This window comes from Octopus bimaculoides, chromosome 2 (genome assembly GCF_001194135.2).
Source record: "Octopus bimaculoides isolate UCB-OBI-ISO-001 chromosome 2, ASM119413v2, whole genome shotgun sequence".
NCBI lineage: Eukaryota > Metazoa > Mollusca > Cephalopoda > Octopoda > Octopodidae > Octopus > Octopus bimaculoides.
In genome coordinates, this window is record NC_068982.1 from 128374724 (window position 1) to 128395458 (window position 20735).

Sequence of the window (20735 nt, forward strand, 5' to 3'; positions counted from 1 at the left end):
GTGTGTGTGTGTGTGTGTGTGTGTGTGTGTGTGTGTGTGTGTGTGTGTGTGTGTGTGGCGTATCAAATCTATTCCTTTGTTTGGATTCTTTGGCCTTTAGAACTTATATGGCAGTATTAAAATAATTGTACACATATAAAACGCTCACACACACGCTACACATTGATATAGATATTGTATCAACATCTCTTCTTTTACATTTCCCTTTCCTTTCTTTCTTTCTTCCTTTCTTTTTGTCTTTCTCTCTTTTATTTTTGTCATTGAGTAAATGTAGCAAATATTTTTTCAAAGCTAAGGGAGCTCATCAAATTGCCTGATCATTTAGAAAATGTTTTCCTTACCGTTACTACTTTCATTTGAACTAACTAAACTAACTAAACTGAAATAAATTGAAACCTTTGTTTTGGGTTGTTTTTTTTTTACTTTGTTTTCTCACATTACTTAAAAAACATTGATTTCCCAATGAAACTTCTATTTATAGTTTCTCTATTCAGATACGTTCAGTATTTTGTACATACCCTCTACTTCAATTTCCTACCCACAAGGCAACACATCATTTACTCAATTTCAAAAGAGTAAATTAAATTCTCGTTCTCTAAATCACCAGACTGCACATTAATTTCAAATTTGTTTTACTTTGCAGCAAGTTTCATTACCTTAGCTGCATTGCTATTAGAGCAAAGTCAGCAGTGTCCAGTACCTTGTTGAGGAGGGAAACATATTCTTAAGCCATCATTCAAGAAGTCAATGACTTGTCCACTCAGATACTGTGTCTCCTTACATGAAAATAGGGAAAGTGAAATTGAAAATAAAGTTGTTGACTGTCACATTGAGTTTAAGCATGAAAATCGTATTTATTGTTACAATGCAAGGTTGAGAAAGTCTTTTCGTTTTACCAATGATACAAGATATCTTGTATTGGTACCCCAATTAAAATGTACTCAATACAGGCACGTGGCATCAGTAATTACCCAGGGTAGGCAGTTGTTGATGTTTATGTGGTAAAACACAAAAAAATAAGCAAAACACAGGCACGCAACTGAGTTGAAGGCAGATTTACTTCTGCTTTTATAGCACATAAAGAAAACGTTGTTGTAGGAATGTACGCAGCACATGTACTACACCAGTATTATGTGTAGCTTTAATACTGAGATTGAAAGGCAGGGGCAAATTCTGACTACCTAATCTACAAAAAAAAAAAAAAAATTTGTATTTTATGCATAGTAATCAGAGTAACCTTCATAGTTTTATTGAATTATGTGCTTATTTTTGCCATAAAAGGAAAATGTTACTATTGGTCTATTTTATTCAGGGTAGGCACTGCCTACTTTGCCTACCCAGGCAGCACGTCCCTGACTCAATACAATCTGTAAAAGGGTTGGTGATAGGAAGAAATATTATCTTGTTTGGAAATAGGTAAGGGTTGGCAACAGGAAGAGCATCCAGCTGTAGACAATCTGACTCAACAAATTCTGTCTGATCTCTGCAAGTATGTGAAAGTGGATGTTAAATTGATGATGAGGATGAGGAATGTAGGGTTGAGAAAACCTTTAGTCTTGCCATTGACACAACTTCTCTAATGTTGGTGACTAGAAGAGCATCCAGCTGTATAGAAACTAAGCCAAAATTTAAAGTTAGAGTGAGATGTAATCTTCTAGCCTGTCAAGCTATATAGTGAGTCTGAATAAGAACTACTCAAACCTTAAGGTGTGTGTTTTTGTGTTGTCTTGTCTTGACATTGTTTGATAGTTGTAAATAAGCATCACTGTTGTACAAGCAGTGTCACTCATTTCCAGTCCTCCATGCAAACATGTCTAGTCATGGTGATATATTACTGTGTTTGGAAATAAGTGAGAGTTGGTGACAAGAAAAACATCCAGCCATAGAAAATCTGTCTTTTTCAATTCTGTCCAACGTATGTAAGTATGGAAAATTGGAGTTAAATTGAGGATGATGATGATAGTAGTGATGATGATGATGATGATGATGATAACGACGACGACGACAACGATGATGATGACAATGACAATGACAGTGATGCTGATGCTGATGCTGATGATGATGATGATGATGACAACGATGACAACAATGATGATGATGATGGCAACAATGATGACAATGATGACAATGATGACAACAATGATGATGATGATGATGATGACAACAATGATGACAATAATGATGTCATCAAATGTCCTCCCCGTAACTGTTTTTGGAATTATGGGAGGAATCAGTTTAATGTATCATTCAAAAACCAATAGTTTTTACTTCAGTCTCTGACACTATGTCTTTTTGGGTTTTTTTAAAAATCATATAACTAATAGTAAAACTAGATATGAAAGACGTCAGTTCTGTGTAAAATTTTTTAAATGTTCAGCAGTGATACACAAGACAGATAATAAATCAATGAGGTGAAGAGAGCCTCTATGGGGTCACAGCAAAAGCCAGCAGCCAAATCTCCTTTAAATCACAGCCTACTGTTTTAATAACAGAAGGATGTATAGAATAATTTATTCTTTGACATGCTGTATGCAGAGAAAGAAAATAATAAAATGGTCATGGTTAGTATATTTTGGATCATAGCTTCATTTTATTGAAGCTGACCAGGGGGCTATTCTTTATTCATGACTGCTTTATATATCAGATGAATGTTCTATATTATTGATTGGGGAAGAAAGTCAGAGACATCTCTGAGAAGCAGTCAACTTTCCAAATATTAATAGCAAAGAAAGCATGTATTTACATTATCATGAGATGATTGCTATCAACTTAGTTTTCGAGTATAACTACTTTCTTATTGTGGTCATATGCTAGCCATAAACTTTTAGATGGCAACCTCTGATTTTGAATTATATTTTCCAAGGCAAATGTAGCCTGGAATTCTGTAAAGGATTTCATTGACAATGGGGTGCCTGCCCATGTGCATTTGATTAAAGCGTTCTGTATGCCAAATCTAACTTATAATGCACTGACTAACCAAAGGTTACAGCAGAAGGTACCTGTTTAAGATGTTATTCTGTGGAATTCAAATCTCAGGCTACAACCACATGGTTGTGAAGTAAACTTCTTAACCATAAGCCATGCCTGCTTCTATTTGCAAAATAATGAATTTAGATTAATGACTATTGAAGTAACACAAGGAAGTAAGCTGGCAGAATTGTTCAGATTCTACCAAGGCTGACTTTATCATCCTTTTGGGGTCAATAAAATAGATATCAGTTGAGAAATGGGGTCAATGTGATCACCTTGCCCCTCTCCTCAAAATTTATGGTCTTCTGCCAAAATTAGAAAAAAAGAAATATTAAAGTAACATACTTTTCAAATACAGTAAAAATAGACCTATTTATCTAACATTAGTTTTACAGTGAACGCTATCTCCATTATTGATAAATATCACTGTCACCTTAGAGCAAATGTTTGTAAACCCTGCAATATCAGAAAAGATCTTTTTTGCTCTTAGTATATAAAGTTAAAAAAATTTTATCTGAGCATATTTTAGAGGCTATCAGCAAAAAGCATAAACTTCAATGATAATTGTACCACAGATAAGTTTTTGGTAAGAAAATAAAAAAATAAATGCTGTTTGCTGAATTAGATCCAGAAATAGCTTCAAAGACAAAAATATTTGTGTCACTCAATCATCAAGAACATTTCTCCACTGCTGATTAGTATCTCTGCTCTTGGTCTGCTGCTAGTGTTGCTGCTGCTGCTGCTACTACTACTACTAGTAGTAGTAGTAGTACTACTACTACTACCACCACCACCACCACCACCACTACCACCACCACCACTACCACCACCACCACCACCACCACCAATACCACCATCACCATCACAACCAACCCCACCACCACTACTACTACTACTACTACTACTACTACTACTACTACTACCATTACAACCAGCCACCACCACCACCACCACCAATACCACCATCACCATCACAACCAACCCCACCACCACTACTATTCTGTGTTGTTCTAAACTTACTTTTAAAACAATTCCACTTAGACACACTTGTTTTCAATTTGTCAGTTGAAATTATATTTTAAATTCTAGATCTTGATACAAAAAGAAATTGGAATTTTTCCAAAATGTTTGACAGAAAATATAGATAAATAACAATAATAATTATTTCTAATATGTTTTAAACTAATAATTGTTATAACATACTCAAAATGATAATAATGATTTTGAACTAATACAAATGTCCACAATTATTATTATTTTATTTTAGTTTTATTCATATATTTATTTATCTATGTTAAGAGGAGGATTGTGGTACTGTTCTGTTCATTAAATCTGTTTCAACATCTAACAAGTACTTATTCTATTGATCCTAGAAGGATAAAAGAGGAAGTTTATCCTGGCAGGATTTTAATCCTTATATTCACCTTGTATCTTGAGGGACACCCTCACCATCTCTTTCTATCTTTCCAGCAGATGAACTCATATATCTCCTCTTCAGCAAGACCCCTGTTCCTGTCTCCCTAGCACACTTTAAGAGGAGATGTAAATATTAATTAAATGAACTTCAGTAGGGGGGACTTTATTTCATTGATCCCATATGGATAAAAGGTAAAGTTCTCTCTGGCAGGAGATGAATGCTGGACATAAAGACACATGACTGAATATTAAAAAATAGTTTGTCTGTCCAAGTGCTCTACTGATTCTTATATCTATTACCTTTCAAGAATAATAAGTATTCAAACATAACCATGAGGTTAAAAATTTAGTAGGAGAGTATAATCCATTACACTGACCCCAGTATTTAACTGATACCTATTATGTCAACCTTGGAAGGAATAAAATCAAAGTTGATCTTGACATGATTTGAACTCATAAAACAACGGGATATAACTAAATACTGCAAGACATTTTGTTTAATGCTCTGCCATTAACTTCCTATCCATAATGATTTTAATGAATATTTCTAAGATAGGCTCAAGGCCATGTAATGGGGGAAAGGGGTTAGTCAATATCAACTCCAGTACTTCACAAGGAATGTCTTGTATATGACTTCACACAGTATGTTGCAGTGGGGTCCTGGTTTGAGATTTCCTGGGTCTTAAAGAGTGTGGAAACCTCTTAGCAATTATTGTTCACAGGTCTACTCTGACCTGGAATAGTAACTATGTCCCAGAATTACCTTCTGAAGAAGGTCACTCACAGACACCCCAATGAACCCAGGGTAGATGATGAGGCCTTTCAGCTTTTTAGCTGCTCATCTAAGAGAAGGTAATGCTATACAATTCCTGCACTCTTGGTGCATCAGACCAATACAAGTCTGAAGGACAAGAGAGTGAGACTAGCTCTGCACTGACCATTCCTACTATATAATAAACTCCTGCTGCCTTAAAAAAGGTTAAAAGTGTAAATCCCTTCTGAAAATCAGGAGGAAGGGACCCAAACGCAAATATTTATGATCACACTCAACCAGTATCTAGCATCTCCAACGACTCCATGGATGCTGCAAACATATTGACTTGCCTTTTCTTGGTAGTATATCCACAAGTGGAGAGATGGTAAGTGTACTTGGGGCTATGGACTTGTTTCTGGAAACAACTCAAGCAGAGCAGAGATGGTTAAGTTACTGTCTCTGCAATACTATTGACTGACAATGGAAAAGGCCAACCACTTCACTGGTACTTTATTTCATCAATCCTAAAAATATGGAAAGTTCAACTTAGATTACTTAGGTCCTAACATAAGGAACTGGAACAAATATCACAAGACATTTTGTTCTACACTCTTAAAGTTCTGGCAATTTAGTTACTTTTTGTGTCATCAATGGCTAATTCACACTATTGAAAAGATAATGTATAGAGTTAGAATTTTAGAGTTTAGAATTATAGTTTAAGATTAAGAGTAAAGATTATGATTAGTATTTAGGATTAGAATTAGATTAAGGGTAAAAATCTTTTTTGTATTATTGTTGTAAAAGGTGGTGATGCAGAAGTAATATTTTGTTTTGTAGTGGTATAATGTTTTATTGAGATACAACATGCAATGATGCACACATGCTGTTTAAAAAATGCAACAGTTACATACAAAAATGATTTATGTGGAAGACAAAATCATAACAAGATTTTGACAAATTATTTTAAACATTTCTTTAACATTGTTTTTCATGAATCATAAATTTGACTAAATATTCTTTGCATAAGGTCAAGAGATTCTGAGGTTACAATTAGTGTCAATTTAGGAATCTAGGTTTTGAAAAAACCCACAAAAGAAGAAAGAGATCAATAGAAAAAATATTATTATATAAGGATGATGAAATAACTAAGCATTTTATCAGAGAAATTATAACTTACTTCTAAAAACATGTTATCAAAGAAATTATAAAACAGTTCTAAAAAGTAATTCCAACCCAATCCTTTGATTACATTTCATAAAGTCTTTTTTTTCCTTCTTCAGAGCTTGAAAATATTTCAACCCTATACAACAAGTTCATTATAATTATACAACATCTATAATTCATTATTGACTCCACATTTCAATTAACAATACATCTGCATCAAACTGACAGTTGTACAATACTGTATAGTTTCTTACATTTCTGACAATAAAAAAAGAAAGAAAAGAAAATAGGGAAAAAAAAATAACAATAAGCAGATTTAAGAAATTGTTTTTCACTTTTTCCCCCCATTTGAGAATTTACAGTCAGAAAATATTGTATGAAATATTTTCATTATGATACCATTGTTATAAGAAAGACATAATTTTACCTTTATTCAACCTAGACTTTATGGATACCAATACTGGCTATGTAATTTCTTTTATTCCAGCATAGAATACTGTTATTGAAACAAAGCAGAGAATAATCAGGTAAGTGTTAATCAAAATGTTTATAGGCACATTATAATATACTGTTAATATTGTTGTTGTTTGGCAGAATTGCTAGAATGCCGAGTAAAATGTATAGTGGCAATTCGTCCATCCTTATGTTCTGAGTTCAAATTCCACTGGGGTTGACTTTGCCTATCATCCTTTCAGGAGTCAATAAAATAAGTACCAGTTGAGCACTGGGGTCAATGTAATCAAATTGCTCCCTCTCCAAAATTGCTGGCCTTGTGCCAAAATTTGAAACCAATATTGTTGTTGTTTGGCTTAAAGTTGGCACTGATTGAATAGACTATCATCAAAGATATTCTAGTGATGATATTTTTCATGATGTATCCTAGCTTACATTATCCAATGTGTCTTTGTCTTTTCTTAAAAATGATAAATGTGATTTGGGGGAGATTTCATTGCTATTTCATGCAGGTCAAACAACCACAAGCAGAGGCTTCTTTGCATGATACATATTTAGCATGATACCTGTTTAGACCCAAGTCTGAATGAGTAGTTCTATGAATAAAGAACACTTTAACTGTGACCATTATCTTTTGTTTATCAGACAAAGTGTACCAAGTATCACATCATATTTATATGTCCATTTTACTTTTTATAAAGTTAATACACAGTCATTTGAGGAAGATTTGGCTGTTATTTCTAGCAGATCAAATGATCCTCACAGAGGCTCTTGCACACTACATAGATATTTTTCTAGACAGTGGTTGTTAATAAAAGAGAATTAGATGAGGCAATTAAAATGATGAGCAAAAATATCATCTGTTTGTTAAATATTACAAATGAAAAATTAATGGATGGGTGTTCCCAAACAATGCTGGGTAGTAATTTTCTCTCCAAGAAAAATTGCATCATAAACATTCCATTTCCTTCATTTATTTCTTTTGTGTGTGGATAGGAAGGTCTTCTGCTTATTTCATATCATATCTTGGTTTCTCCTCTCTCTCCTTTCTCTCTTCTCACCCATTTCCTCATCATAAAGCATGAATTTATCTATGTAGTGGAATGTGTTAGAACTCACCTTCAGCAATTTTCTTTTTCAACTTTAAAACTTTAATACGACTGGTTAGTGTGTGTAAATCCTTGGCTGAATGTTTGTATCATAAATGATATTAGCATGAAACATGTTGCTACAGAAAAATAATGTTTATTTCATAACAAGTATGCATAAAACTGCTATAAAAAATTAATTTTCATTCTTCCTAGGGTGGTTTTATATATATATATATATATATATATATATATATATATATATATATATATATATATATATGTATAAGGTCAGTTGAGTTAGAGGTAGAAATAACTGTCTAAGGAATAAAAAATATCCAAAATACTACCAGTATGTTACCTATATTTAAACATGGGCAAAAATGTTATGCTCATAAATTTTAGGTAAAGCCAAGGATAAACAGGAGTTCATCAGGAATCAAAATTTAAAGAAAACAGAAAATGGAGATAACACTGATGTAAATTATTAATAAATAGTAATTGATGGAAATCAATTGTTCATCAATGTTATTTCCATTTCCTGTTTTCTTTATCATCATCATCATCATCATTGTTTAACGTCCGCTTTCCATGCTAGCATAGGTTGGACGATTTGACTGAGGACTGGTGTACCAGATGGCTACACCAGGCTCCAATCTGATTTGGCAGAGTTTCTACAGCTGGATGCCCTTCCTAACGCCAACCACTCTGAGAGTGTAGTGGGTGCTTTTACGTGCCACCGGCACACAGTTTTTGTGTTTTTTGAATAGCTAAAATTAGTCTTCTGTGCTATATATATCTTTTATCTTTTATCTTTTACCTGTTTCAGTCATTAGACTGTGGCCATGCTGGGGCACTGCCTTGAATGTTTAGTCGAATGCATCAACCCTAGTACTTATTTTTTAAGCCTGATACTTATTCTATCACTTTCCAGTGGCCAAGTAACAAACACAGGGGTACAAATACAGATAGACACACATAGGTATATATGTATATACATATATATATATATATACAACAGGCTTCTTTCAGTTTCTGTCTGCCAAATCCACTCACAAGACTTTGGTTAGCCCAAGGCTATAGTAGAAGACACTTGCCAAAGGTGCAAAACAGTGAGACTGAACTCGGAACCATGTGGTTAGGAAGCAAGCTTCTTACTACAGAGTCATGCCTGTGTACATACATACACACACACATACACCTGCTACACACCACAGGTATATATATATATATATATATATATATATACATACACACACACACACACACACACATACATATATATACCATAAATCCTCGAGTATAATCTGCACTTTTTTTCACAAAATTTAAAGGTCAAAATTTCTAGTGCGTGCTATATATGAGGTTAAAAATGAAAAATATTTTCTAAGCAAAATTTTCTAAGTGATAAATATTTAAAGGTAATTAACTTAATATTTATTTTTCACTGATGTTATTACTGTTATTTCTTTATTTTCAGCAAACAAAGTGCACAAAAAAGCTACATGTTCGCATTATGTTATATTTACAACAATAATAAAGGACGTTACCGTATATATGTTTACAAACCAAGGACGTTATATAGACCTCCTTGACTCAAGTTAGAGAAGGGGTGCGTATCATACACAAGGTTTAGGTTTTTCAGAGGTACAGCCCCCTAAAAATCCCCAACATATTATACTCAAGGGCAGACTATACTCGAGGATTAACGGTATATATATACATACACACACACACACACACGCACATATATAACAAGCTTCCAAACAATCTACATCTATCAAATTTTATGCACAAGGTATTGGTCAATCTAAAGCTGTAGAAGACAGTTAAGCAAGAACCTGCTCAGTGAAATTGAACCTAAAACCACATGGTTCTGAAGTGTGCTACTTAACCATATATCCATTCCTTCACATATTTTCTACATTCAGATACGATTCATTTGTTTTTTGTCTGCTAATTGACTATTTTCTGATTTTAATCATCAACTCAAAAATATCTCCTCTTTCCATTGTTCATACTTTTTTAATATCTTTGATTTCCCATCTTTCATTTTAAATGGAAATACACTCCTACACTGCTATGACTATTTCTTGAACCACTTATAACCTTATAGGAACTGAACAAGCCACTCCCTCTTAGTTAGAACAACATTCAAATTTTGAACATCCTGTAAATTACACATCCTTTTAACATTTCACAATGGCCAATGCTCAAATTTAATCCTTTTGATACCAACCCACTACTTGAGACCATCCCTTGTTCTATGATAGGAACTTCAGGTCTAAAATTATCCAAATTAAAACCTTCCATCAAAATCTCATGTTAATTTGTTCCAAGCACTAACATAAGAAGACAAGTTTATTTTACTAAATTCTTCATTATTCTCAAAATAAGTTGAAATAAAGGTAATATATTTCAACAGAAATATATTGTGGGCAATAAAGAAATAAGAAACATTAGCACACCAGGCAAAATGCTTATCAGTATTTCGTCTGTCTTTACATTCTGAGTTCAAATTCCACTGCAGTCACCTTTGCTTTTCATTCTTTTGGAGGTCAATGAATTAAGTACCAGTTACATACTGGGGTCGATCTAATCAACTGGCCCCTCCCCTAAAATTTCGGGCTTTGTGCCTAGAGTAGAAAAGAATTCATAAACATCCATGATTAAGCAGGCTGGTACTTATCTCAATTTTCATGATAGTAGATAAGAGACAAATCTGCTCTTAGATAAGATGCCAGATAATATTTTCCCAAAGCAGAATTAAAACTAAGCACGACCAGTCAATTATTAATTATATGTTGCTGTTCTTTAAAGAAATGAACAATATTTACCCTTCGTATTAAGGGTCTTTACTCAGGGCATATTATATAGAGTTAAAGATTCTTACTCTGAGCATATAACAGAACTGATGACAAAGTATAAATTGCTCACCTCTCAGATAACAGTTTGATACATTTTCAGCTTGCTGGTTCAGTCTTTCTCTAAAACAGTGCTTCACAAGCTTTTTTTTTAACTATTGAACCTTTTCTTTTACTAATACTTTTTAAAGGTTCCTTGTTTTAATTCAGTGCCCCCCACTATCTGTAATATACATATATAAAATATCAGGTCAGAGTAATCTAGTTCTCGGTATGAGTTTAATATGGAAGGTTACCGACCACAGTACACCCTACCATAAGTGAATACTTGACATATTATCACTTGACCTTTGATTTTAACCCGACTGTTTATATATGGCTTCAATGATACCCATTCTTTGTGCTTCATAAAAACCCTGATAGTTGCCAGTTGAAGTTTAGTGTTGTATAAAACTTATAGTTGAATTTTAATATATGTGCATTAGGAAGGGCATGCAGCTGTAGAAACATTGCTAGATCAGATTGGAGCCTGGTGAGGCCTCCTGGTTTGCCAGTCCCCAGTCAAACCGTCCAACTCATGTCAGCATGGAAAACGGACATTAAACGATGATGATGATGATGATGATGATGATGATGTGAATGTTCATATAAATGTTGAATATATATGTTCACATATATATATTGATTTCTCTACTCAATTGTAAATTTATACATGTTTGTTGACACACATAGATAGGTTATGAGATTAACAGCTGTCACTCAAAGCTAGAATCAACAACATTCAAGCATGTACATTGGCATATATATATACACACATGTCACATAACACTAAAAGAGGAATGGTTGCCATCTTTCTTGCATGTCTGGAAATGCCCTCAAATTTAGGCAATATCTTTTAAATTATACCTTAATTTATGGTTTATAATCTTTGAGCATAGTTGGTACTTATTTAGTTTTGTTTGCTTACTCATTTACATTTAATTTTCATTTATTTACTAATTTACATTATGGTTGTTAATGATGTCATTGTTATTGTTTTTGTTGTTGTGATTGTCACTAACAAGTGGTTTATCATAACATGACAATTTTTTGAAGTCAATATATAAATAGGAAGTAAAGACAAAAAAAAAAAGCACAGATACATCTATTTCTCTTCATCACCCCCTTTATCTTCAGCACTTGTATATATTTCCCTTCTCCAGGGAACAATACTTTGAGAAGCACTGTTCCAGAACTTAAGACTGTCAAAACTTGTTGCAATCTTTACAAAGCCCTTTTCACTCCCAACACTTGAACTTTCTTGCTACTAACATTTGTTTTCAAACCTTTAAGTGCAACTCATGTTTGAGTATTGCACTAATAAATTTAGAATGATGCTATTGTTACATAGCATATTGTTACATTCTAGAATTCATCCACTCAGAAAAGTTGATTTGGTTGATTGGTAAACTTTCCAAAATGCTACAATTTGAAGTTAAATACATTCTTTGTTTTCTTCTACCTTAAACAAGGTCACTGCTCCACTAAACTTATAGGCTGTACACCACCTCTACCATGACTTCCTTATCTGCTTCACCTCTTTTTATCCTCTCTACTGATTTGTGTTTCTACCACAGACACTAACACTTGTCTAATTATTTCTCTTCCTCTATAGAATCATAGCTCTCTGTAACTCTTGACCTTATCTGGTTTTTCTGATAGGCATCAATCTACAGATGCTTAAATTGTACACCAACCACCTCAGTCTTATCAGCCTTGGAGGGCTTCTAAAATCATGGGTGTTGTTCCTTCTTTTCAAATAATTATTTAAAGAAAATAAATAGAATATTATTATCTCTACTTCAAACTGAATATCAATTCCACTGGCTTCATTCAATCGACTTACTTCTCTATCTAAGTAAAACTTTATATAGTTATTCATTCAAATTTGCTATTCATTTGCTAAATTGAACGTAGCTATTTCATTTACATCTTTAAATGGATTAGAATATTTTATTGCTCTTGGAAGTTCTTACAATGAATTATACTGCCATAAACTTTTCTTATCTATCTTATCTAGCGGGAATAATTAAATATGTAAATATTTGTGAATTAATCTGGTTTGGTTGTGACAGTCATGCTTTAGTTGCTTAGAGATAACAAATACAATTACGTTCTAGTGGTACATTGGTTTTGTTTTTCATGTGTTTATTTGTTCTTAAAATAGTCCCATCACGTTTAGTTATTACAGACTTTACAGTTATTGTTTAATTTCAGATCAAACCTGAAAGGTAATTCACCCATAACCATCATTTATTTGTTTACTTTTATAATGGTTTTTAGAATAATATTATCAATGTGCTATTTTTTTATTTAACATGATAAAGTGTGATTTTATATTGCTCTGCTATTTTTAGCAGAGCAAGCAACCACATACAGGCTCCCTTCTCCCTACAGCCTTCTCTGGGTGATTTCCTTTGTCAAAGTAATTGACCCTTTTATCTTTTCTTTTCATTTGCTGAATTTGTGGGCTTGGTTCTATTAATGTTACATTTAAATTGTTACGGATCAGCATCTGCTGGAAAGACATGAGCAGGGAGGAAATTCCCAAGGGTTGATCTTCTGGAAGATGGGACTAGGCACAATGGTTAGTGCAGATCCCAACAGGAGGGATACAACAAAGGTGATGAGAAGTGGAGACACAAATTGGTTGAGAATACCAGAGTGGTAGAGGTATGAGACCAGCCAGCTCTGAGGAATAGAGGCCATTAAAGTAGTGACAAAAAGACAAAGCGAGGAGACAGCACACCTATGGGCAAAAGACTAGAATATGTCCTTTAAGATGGAGTGCCAATCAGTTGAGTATCATTTCTCTGAATGTGATCCAAATGTTTGTATATATAGCAGCAGTAACATCCTAGTTGCAGGAACAGTGCCTTACTTGAGCCCTGTAGAATATCTGCAGTTGTTGGGAGTTGAAATATCTTCTGGCCCTGAAGAGAAGAGCTAATCATTAGATGTTGTCTTGGTTATGCTAGAGGCTCATCCTTTGGAGTGAATGTGAGGACTTTAGGAAAGTGCCTGCATGTGCTTAGAAGGAGTGTGGGTGTGTTTTCTTAATATGAGTAGTATTTGTGTTCCTTTTCTGGCCCCACTGGTGGATGCTCTCAAGATCTCTATTTATTGAACCAATGCAGGTTTGGCATGCGATGTGTAGGATTTGTAGATGATGCATGATCAGGAAAAATTAGGGAAGACTGAAGAATCATGTCATCTAAATAAGAGTGAGGAGGCTTCAGCTAGAGCTAAACTCAGATTTTTCTTTAAAAAGAGGTTTTGATCAGAAGTTAGCAACTTATTTTCTGTAAATGGTTGGTATTTTTGGAAGGAAAGACTGGGTAGGGTGATTAGTATTAGCCCTGGGAATGGGTTGAGCACAATAAGAGTGATGAAAGGAGGAGAGGTAAACAAAGAGGAATGCTTGAGTGGAGACGGTATGAGCCCAGTCAACTCAGAGGAGCAAGTATCATTATAATAGTGGTAGAAAAAGCAAGGAGAGGAGATAATGTACATATAGACCAGAGGCTAGAGCATGTTTGTGACTTTATGTTGCTGCAGGGATTCTATTGTAAAATGACTTGTTCAGAGAAATCATTAGTGCCAATGATAAAATAAACTCCCTTAATTGGCCCATAAAGAAGTTAACAACCTCTCATAATGATGATGAATATCAGCTAAAATGTTTTTCAATGTTTAGGAAACTTTCTATTTTTAGTTAATCTAATACGGTTTTCATAAATCAGTATTGATCAATGGCCTTTATATAGAGTATGTAAAAATAAATCATGTTCTAAGAAAAGCTTTGGTGCAAGTTTTAACAAATTGTCACAAGGACTTTATTACATTTTGCTCAAATTGATCACAATTCACTCTCTTTAAAATAATTATCTGATCATTTATACTTTTACAATAATTCTTGCTTCAAACCATATCTGTTTAAATTAACATGTTTTATGAAGCAAACTTTCCTCCTGCCAACTAAACTGTCTCTTTCTCTGCCTTTAGATCTTAAACAGCATATTCAATTTTGTATAACCTTGCTTACTTGTACAACTCATTTTGTGAACTCATTCTCTTTGCAGTAATCAAATTCATTCCACAATTTCTGTTTTCTTATACACTTTACATAGGATCTTAAGTCATTAGAAGTGTACACAGGGCTATACAAAATTAAATGAGAAAGACATTCTTCTCTGAGTTGCTTGCTCATTTATCTTCAAACTATAATTATCAATAATCACCAAGGAATTAGTGTACATGTATGCTGTATGTGTTTCAAATTGTACTAAGTAACACTGTAATAAAGAAATGATTTGGGTATAGGGGTTAGCAAATTAATGGAAAAAAATCGCATTAAGTGTTTATGGTGTATGAAAATACTTATTTGCTGAACATTCAAGAGAAGCTATCAAATATATTAGTTTGTAATCTTAGTAAATGTGTTGCGTTTTTTTTTTTTGTTTTTTTTTTTCTAAATACATTTGGAAACTGTTGCAAAATCTAACAAACATCAGGTCAAGAACAGCTTATATAAGTAAAATTTATATATATTTTTTTTCAATTTGTGATGTTTTCTAACAACTCTTTCTTTCTAGTTCTTTCCCTCTCTGATACCATTATCATCATCATCATCATCATCATCATCATCATCATCATTGTCTCATTTTAACATCTATTTCTATGGACCAAATGGAATTCATTGACTCAGTTTTTCTGTGGCTGGATTTACTTTACAAAGAGACACAAACATACACAATTTTACACTCACATTCACACGCACACACGCACACACACACACACACACACACACATGTTTTCATCGAAGACTGAAAACTAATGCCACTACTTGTATGACGCTAATGCTATCACTGTCATACAATGTGAAGATAAGGAGACACAACCAATCATACGCACTCACACACACACAAATTTATTATTATCATTATTATTATTATAATTATTATTATTATTATTGTTATTGTTATTAGTTCAAATTTCACTGAGGTTGACTTTGCTTTCATCCTTTCGGGGTTGATAAATTGAGTACCTGTGAAACACGGGGGTCGATGTAATCGACCAGTCCCTTCCCCACAGATTTCAGGCCTTGTGCCTTCAGTAGAAAGGATTACTATAATTATTATTTTTATTATTATTATTATTATTATTATTATTATTATTATTATTATTATTATTATTATTATTATTATCGTTAATGCTACTATAACGGTTGTATGTCAGAAATGGAGAGGCAAGGCCAGCAATCATCAGAAATGGCTGAATGGAACCGTATGGCCTGGGTTCTTTGTATTCAGCTACTTCTGAGAGTTGTTGGATTTAATTTCTCATCTGAAATGATTTGGTAATTTGGTCATCATGAGACTATGATATTATATAAATAGAAAAATGGTGGCGAGCTGGCAGAATCGTTAGTGCATTGGATGAAACGCTTAGCAGTATTTCGCCCATTGCCATGTCTGAATTCAAATTCCACCAAGATCGACTTTACCTTTCATTCTTTAGGAGTCGATAAAATAAGTACAGCTTTAAGACTGGGGTTGATGCAATTGACTCATCCCCTCCTCTAAAGTTACTGTCCTTGGGACAAAATTTGAAACCATTATATAAATAGAAACAATATATATACTCTGTTATCTAATATACCCACTACACTCTCTGAGTGGTTGGCATTAGGAAGGGCATCCAGTTGTAGAAACTCTGCTAAATCAGATTGGAGCCTAGTGTAGCTATCTGGTTCACCAGTCCTTGTCAAATCGTCCAACCCATGCTAGCATGGAAAGCAGATGTTAAACGATGATGATGAGGATGATGATGAGTGCCTGTTTTTTCTGATTCATGGAATTCTGTATCAGACAGCATTTATTCTATAGCTGGATGTTTTTTCTTTCACCAAACCTCACTTATTTCCAAGAAAGGTAATATTTCCTTATGGCTAAGCATATTTTTGCAGGTTATTGAAATTAGATGACACAGCTTATGTGGCAATGACAATCATTTACAACTGTCATGAGATGCAAAGATAAGAAAATACAAATATACACAAATTCCCCCCCCCACACACACACACGCACACACATGTTCACACCCCCACACATGCTCATACATACACACACATGCTTATACATACATGTGCACACGTGTGTACACACAGACACACGCACATGCACACACACACAATCCCTTTTCATGTAGGACAGAAAAAATACAAATAAATTTAAAAACTGCACTTTGCTAGCATGCTATATTTCCATTCACTTTTGATGTTTAAGCATTTGATATGTTTGTGTGTATGTGTACACAAGTGCACATAGATGTGTGTGTGTGTGTGTGTATATGAGTGAAATGTTTTATTCTTCCACCACGGTTCTTTTTCTTCTGCGTCCCCTCCTCCTACTAAGACACTTTAGCAAAACTGAAAATAAATAAATATATATATATATATATATACACACACACATAAATATATATATAGACACGTTTCATGTGTTCTTATGTTTACAAGGGGGAGACAAGCACCTCCACCCAGGTAAGCCTGCATCCAGAGACATGTTTCTGAGTCTTTGCTCGTCATCAGTCTGGAGTATCACCCTTGTAAACATAAGGAAACAGGAAATATGTCAAGGCCAACAGGAAGCGGTGCTGCTTCCTAGGGCTAAATAGCAGTAGTATAATTCCCTTCATTGGACTGTCACATTAAGTTGACAGCATACAACTACTTTATATATATATATATATGTATATATATATATATACACATACAGATGTAGATATATGTGTGTGTGTGTGTGTGTGTGTATTAATATGTATGTATGAATATATGTACAGATATATACATTTATGCACAAGCTCATACACGTACACATAAATATGCACACACATAGCTTTTAACAAGTAAAATACTTCTCTTGCTACCCTGTGTTTTTGAAATGATATCCTTTTTTTGTTCTTGTTTTTGTTTTAGTGTACTCATTGTTCATGCAATCTGATCGTTAACACTGCTGCTGCTGCTGGTATCTTCAGTGTAAACAGAAAATGTAATTGTGAAACTATGGAGCACTATGAACAGTATCAATTCATTTCTGTTAGAGCAATTATATTTTGTTCCAGTGCACCTATGCCATCCATCAAAAATAACAGCATGTGGAATTGATATTTTGTTAAGTGCTTGTTATCCTTAAATTGTTTTAAAGTGTGAGATTTAATATATATTCTTTTCATTGATATGTCTGATCTCAGTTTCATATAACAATGAAAATTGTATGATACATTATAATATAATGTAATGAATGCAATTATCAATCCTTCACTGATTATCACTAATTTATTTATAAAACTATAAAACAATGTGCACATTATAAATAAAATCTATATTGACAAAATGACTAAGTTGCAATCTAAATTTATAATCTGTCATACTAATATCGAAATCTGCAATAATATTTACAACATTACATAATATGATTTAAGTTAAATTCATTGATAGCATTTTTTGTTTCATAATAAAGCACAGGCTTCATTATGTTGATTGGTAACAAAGTCACAGGAAAAAAAGTCATAGCAATAAAGTTACAATTATGGCTAGGAAAAAAAGTCACAATTAATTTATGGTGACCAGTAATAAAGTCACAGGAAAAAAAGTCACAATTAATTTAAGGTGGCCGGTAATAAGGTCACAGGAAAAAAAAGTCACAATTCATTTATGGGATCCAGACAAAACCCCTCAAGGACAAAACCCCCTCGGACTAAACCCTGCCGGACAAAACCCCTGTGACTTTTTTTCCTGTGACATTTTTTGGTGAGTTTTTTTCTATGGACTTTTTTACCTGGATTCTTCATTGCAACATCATATTTACTAGGTGCACTCCAGAAGGTTTGAGACTTCTGAGGTGAGGCAGGTATGACTGTCCTAGATTATCGTAATTTTAGTATTATCATAACTATACATACAATAAGCTGACCTGCCAACTTTTGTCATTTCAGGCTGAAGGAGACAGCTGTAATGGTACTTTGAGCACATCTTATTAAACACTGCTTGTTACAGCTGAGTTGTTTGTAGAATGCAGTCTGGATTAAAGTCCTGTTTTAAACTGGGTAAAAACTCTACAGAAACTTATGAAACACTCAAGACTGCTTATGGATTGGCTTTTTCACTAGCACAAGAGGTTCAAGGCAAGTAGAGAAAAGACAAGAGACAATGAAAGGTGTGAGAGGGAGAGAGATGTCAGAAACTCAGAGCTGGTTGAGAAAATTCACAATTTTCTGGATGAAGACTACTGTGTGTCTAAAGACAATAAGCATACAGTTTGGAGTTGGTTTAGTAACTGTACCCAGAATTATTCATGAAGATCTGAACGTGTGCAAAATTTATACTTTTTACTCTTTACTCTTTTATTCTTTTACTTGTTTCAGTCATTTGACTGGGGCCATGTTGGAGCACTGGCTTTAGTCGAGCAAATCAACTCCAGGACTTATTCTTTGTAAGCCTAGTACTTATTCTATTGGTTGTATTTTGCTGCACTGCTAAGTTACGGGGATGTAAACACACCAGCATCAGTTGTCAAGCGATGTTGGGGAGACAAACACAGACACACTAATACATATATATATATACATATACATATATACGACAGGCTTCTTTCAGTTTCCGTCTACCAAATCCATTCACAAGGCTTTGCTCGGTCTGAGGCTATAGTAGAAGACACTCACCCAAGGTGCCATGCAGTGGGACTGAACCCAGAACCATGTGGTTGGTAAGCAAGTTACTTACCACACAGCAACTCCTGCACCTGTGTAGTTTGTTCTCAGGGTGCTCAGTGGTGAGAATTTTGGTAACCAACTTCTTGGCAGAGATGGGCATCAGAACTGTGCCTTGCTCTTCTCACAGTCCAGACTTTGCTCTCTCTAACATTTGGTTGTTCCCAAAGCTGAAGGAGAACCACAGAGGCAATAAGTTTGAAGATGAAGAAGGTTCTGACAAGGGTCCTTGACACCTTCAATTTGGAGGACTTCCATGGGCCCTTCATGAAGTGGATGGAACGTTACAACAAGTGCATTGAAGTCAGGGGATCCTACTTTGAAGGAGATTAGTGTTTTGTACTTCTTTGAAATGAATAACTGTATCTCCTGAAAAAGTCTGAAAACTTCTGGAATGCAACTCATATATTTCATACAATTTGAGAATCTCAGTTTGGTAGAATAATTACACACATGAAATATTTTTAGTTATAATCTTTTACATTATGAGTTCAAATCCTGCCAGGATCCACTTTGCCTTTTATCCTTCTGAGGCCAATAAATAATGTACCATGAAAAATTCTTGGGGTTGATATAGTCAACAGTTCTCTTGCCACCAGAAAAAAAAAATTCTTGCCTTTTATGCTTATGAAATAAATTTATGTAAAGTGCAATTTTTTCATCTCACATTATGGTAAGTGAGCAATAAATAGTATTGAATTTCATATTACATTTCAAACAGCTGCAGTCTAGCAATTTATTCACATTATTTCATAATGTGATAGACAATTTAGTTTACAGCAATATGTACACTTTATGCTATTTCATAGAATGCAGTTTACAATAATATTTATATAATTTCACAATATGATATAGATTGTAGTTTTCAGAAACACTCACAGTATATTATAATATTGAACAGATTAAAGTTTACATCAAATATTTACAACATTCTTCGTGAGATATAAGCTGCAGAATAGGACAAATCAATCCTTTTACTATATTTTGAGATGCATTATTTGTGGATTAAATCTAAAAGTTCTCAAAGAATAATTTTGTTATTAATTAGTAACTTTCTGACTTTACTATTCTTAGGTCTACTTTGTGCCATATATAGTTGGCTATGACTAAATACAGACTTTGGTAAATATATTTAAACTATAGCAATTGACTGATCTTAAAGCTTGTTTATTGCCACAACAAAGGAAAGGATGATAGAGAACTGCTTTCTTTTCA

General features: G+C 33.8%; 2 long non-coding RNA genes across 3 annotated transcripts in view; one reads left to right on the forward strand and one right to left on the reverse strand.

Annotated features, from left to right (window-relative positions):
* The window catches only part of LOC128247093 (uncharacterized), a 46016-nt gene extending 38037 nt beyond the window's left edge, over nucleotides 1-7979 (reverse strand). For both annotated transcript variants that reach the window (XR_008263513.1, XR_008263514.1), the window contains exons 1-2: nucleotides 7877-7979; nucleotides 6732-6800 (exon numbers count right to left, since the gene is read on the reverse strand). This is a non-coding gene — a long non-coding RNA (uncharacterized LOC128247093). The remainder of the gene's footprint in view (nucleotides 1-6731; nucleotides 6801-7876) is intronic.
* Nucleotides 7980-12908: 4929 nt separating this feature from the next.
* LOC128247094 (uncharacterized) lies at nucleotides 12909-20238 on the forward strand. The gene is made up of 3 exons (XR_008263515.1): nucleotides 12909-12979; nucleotides 17728-17957; nucleotides 18747-20238. It is a non-coding gene; the product is annotated as an uncharacterized LOC128247094 (long non-coding RNA).
* Nucleotides 20239-20735: the final 497 nt, after the last annotated feature.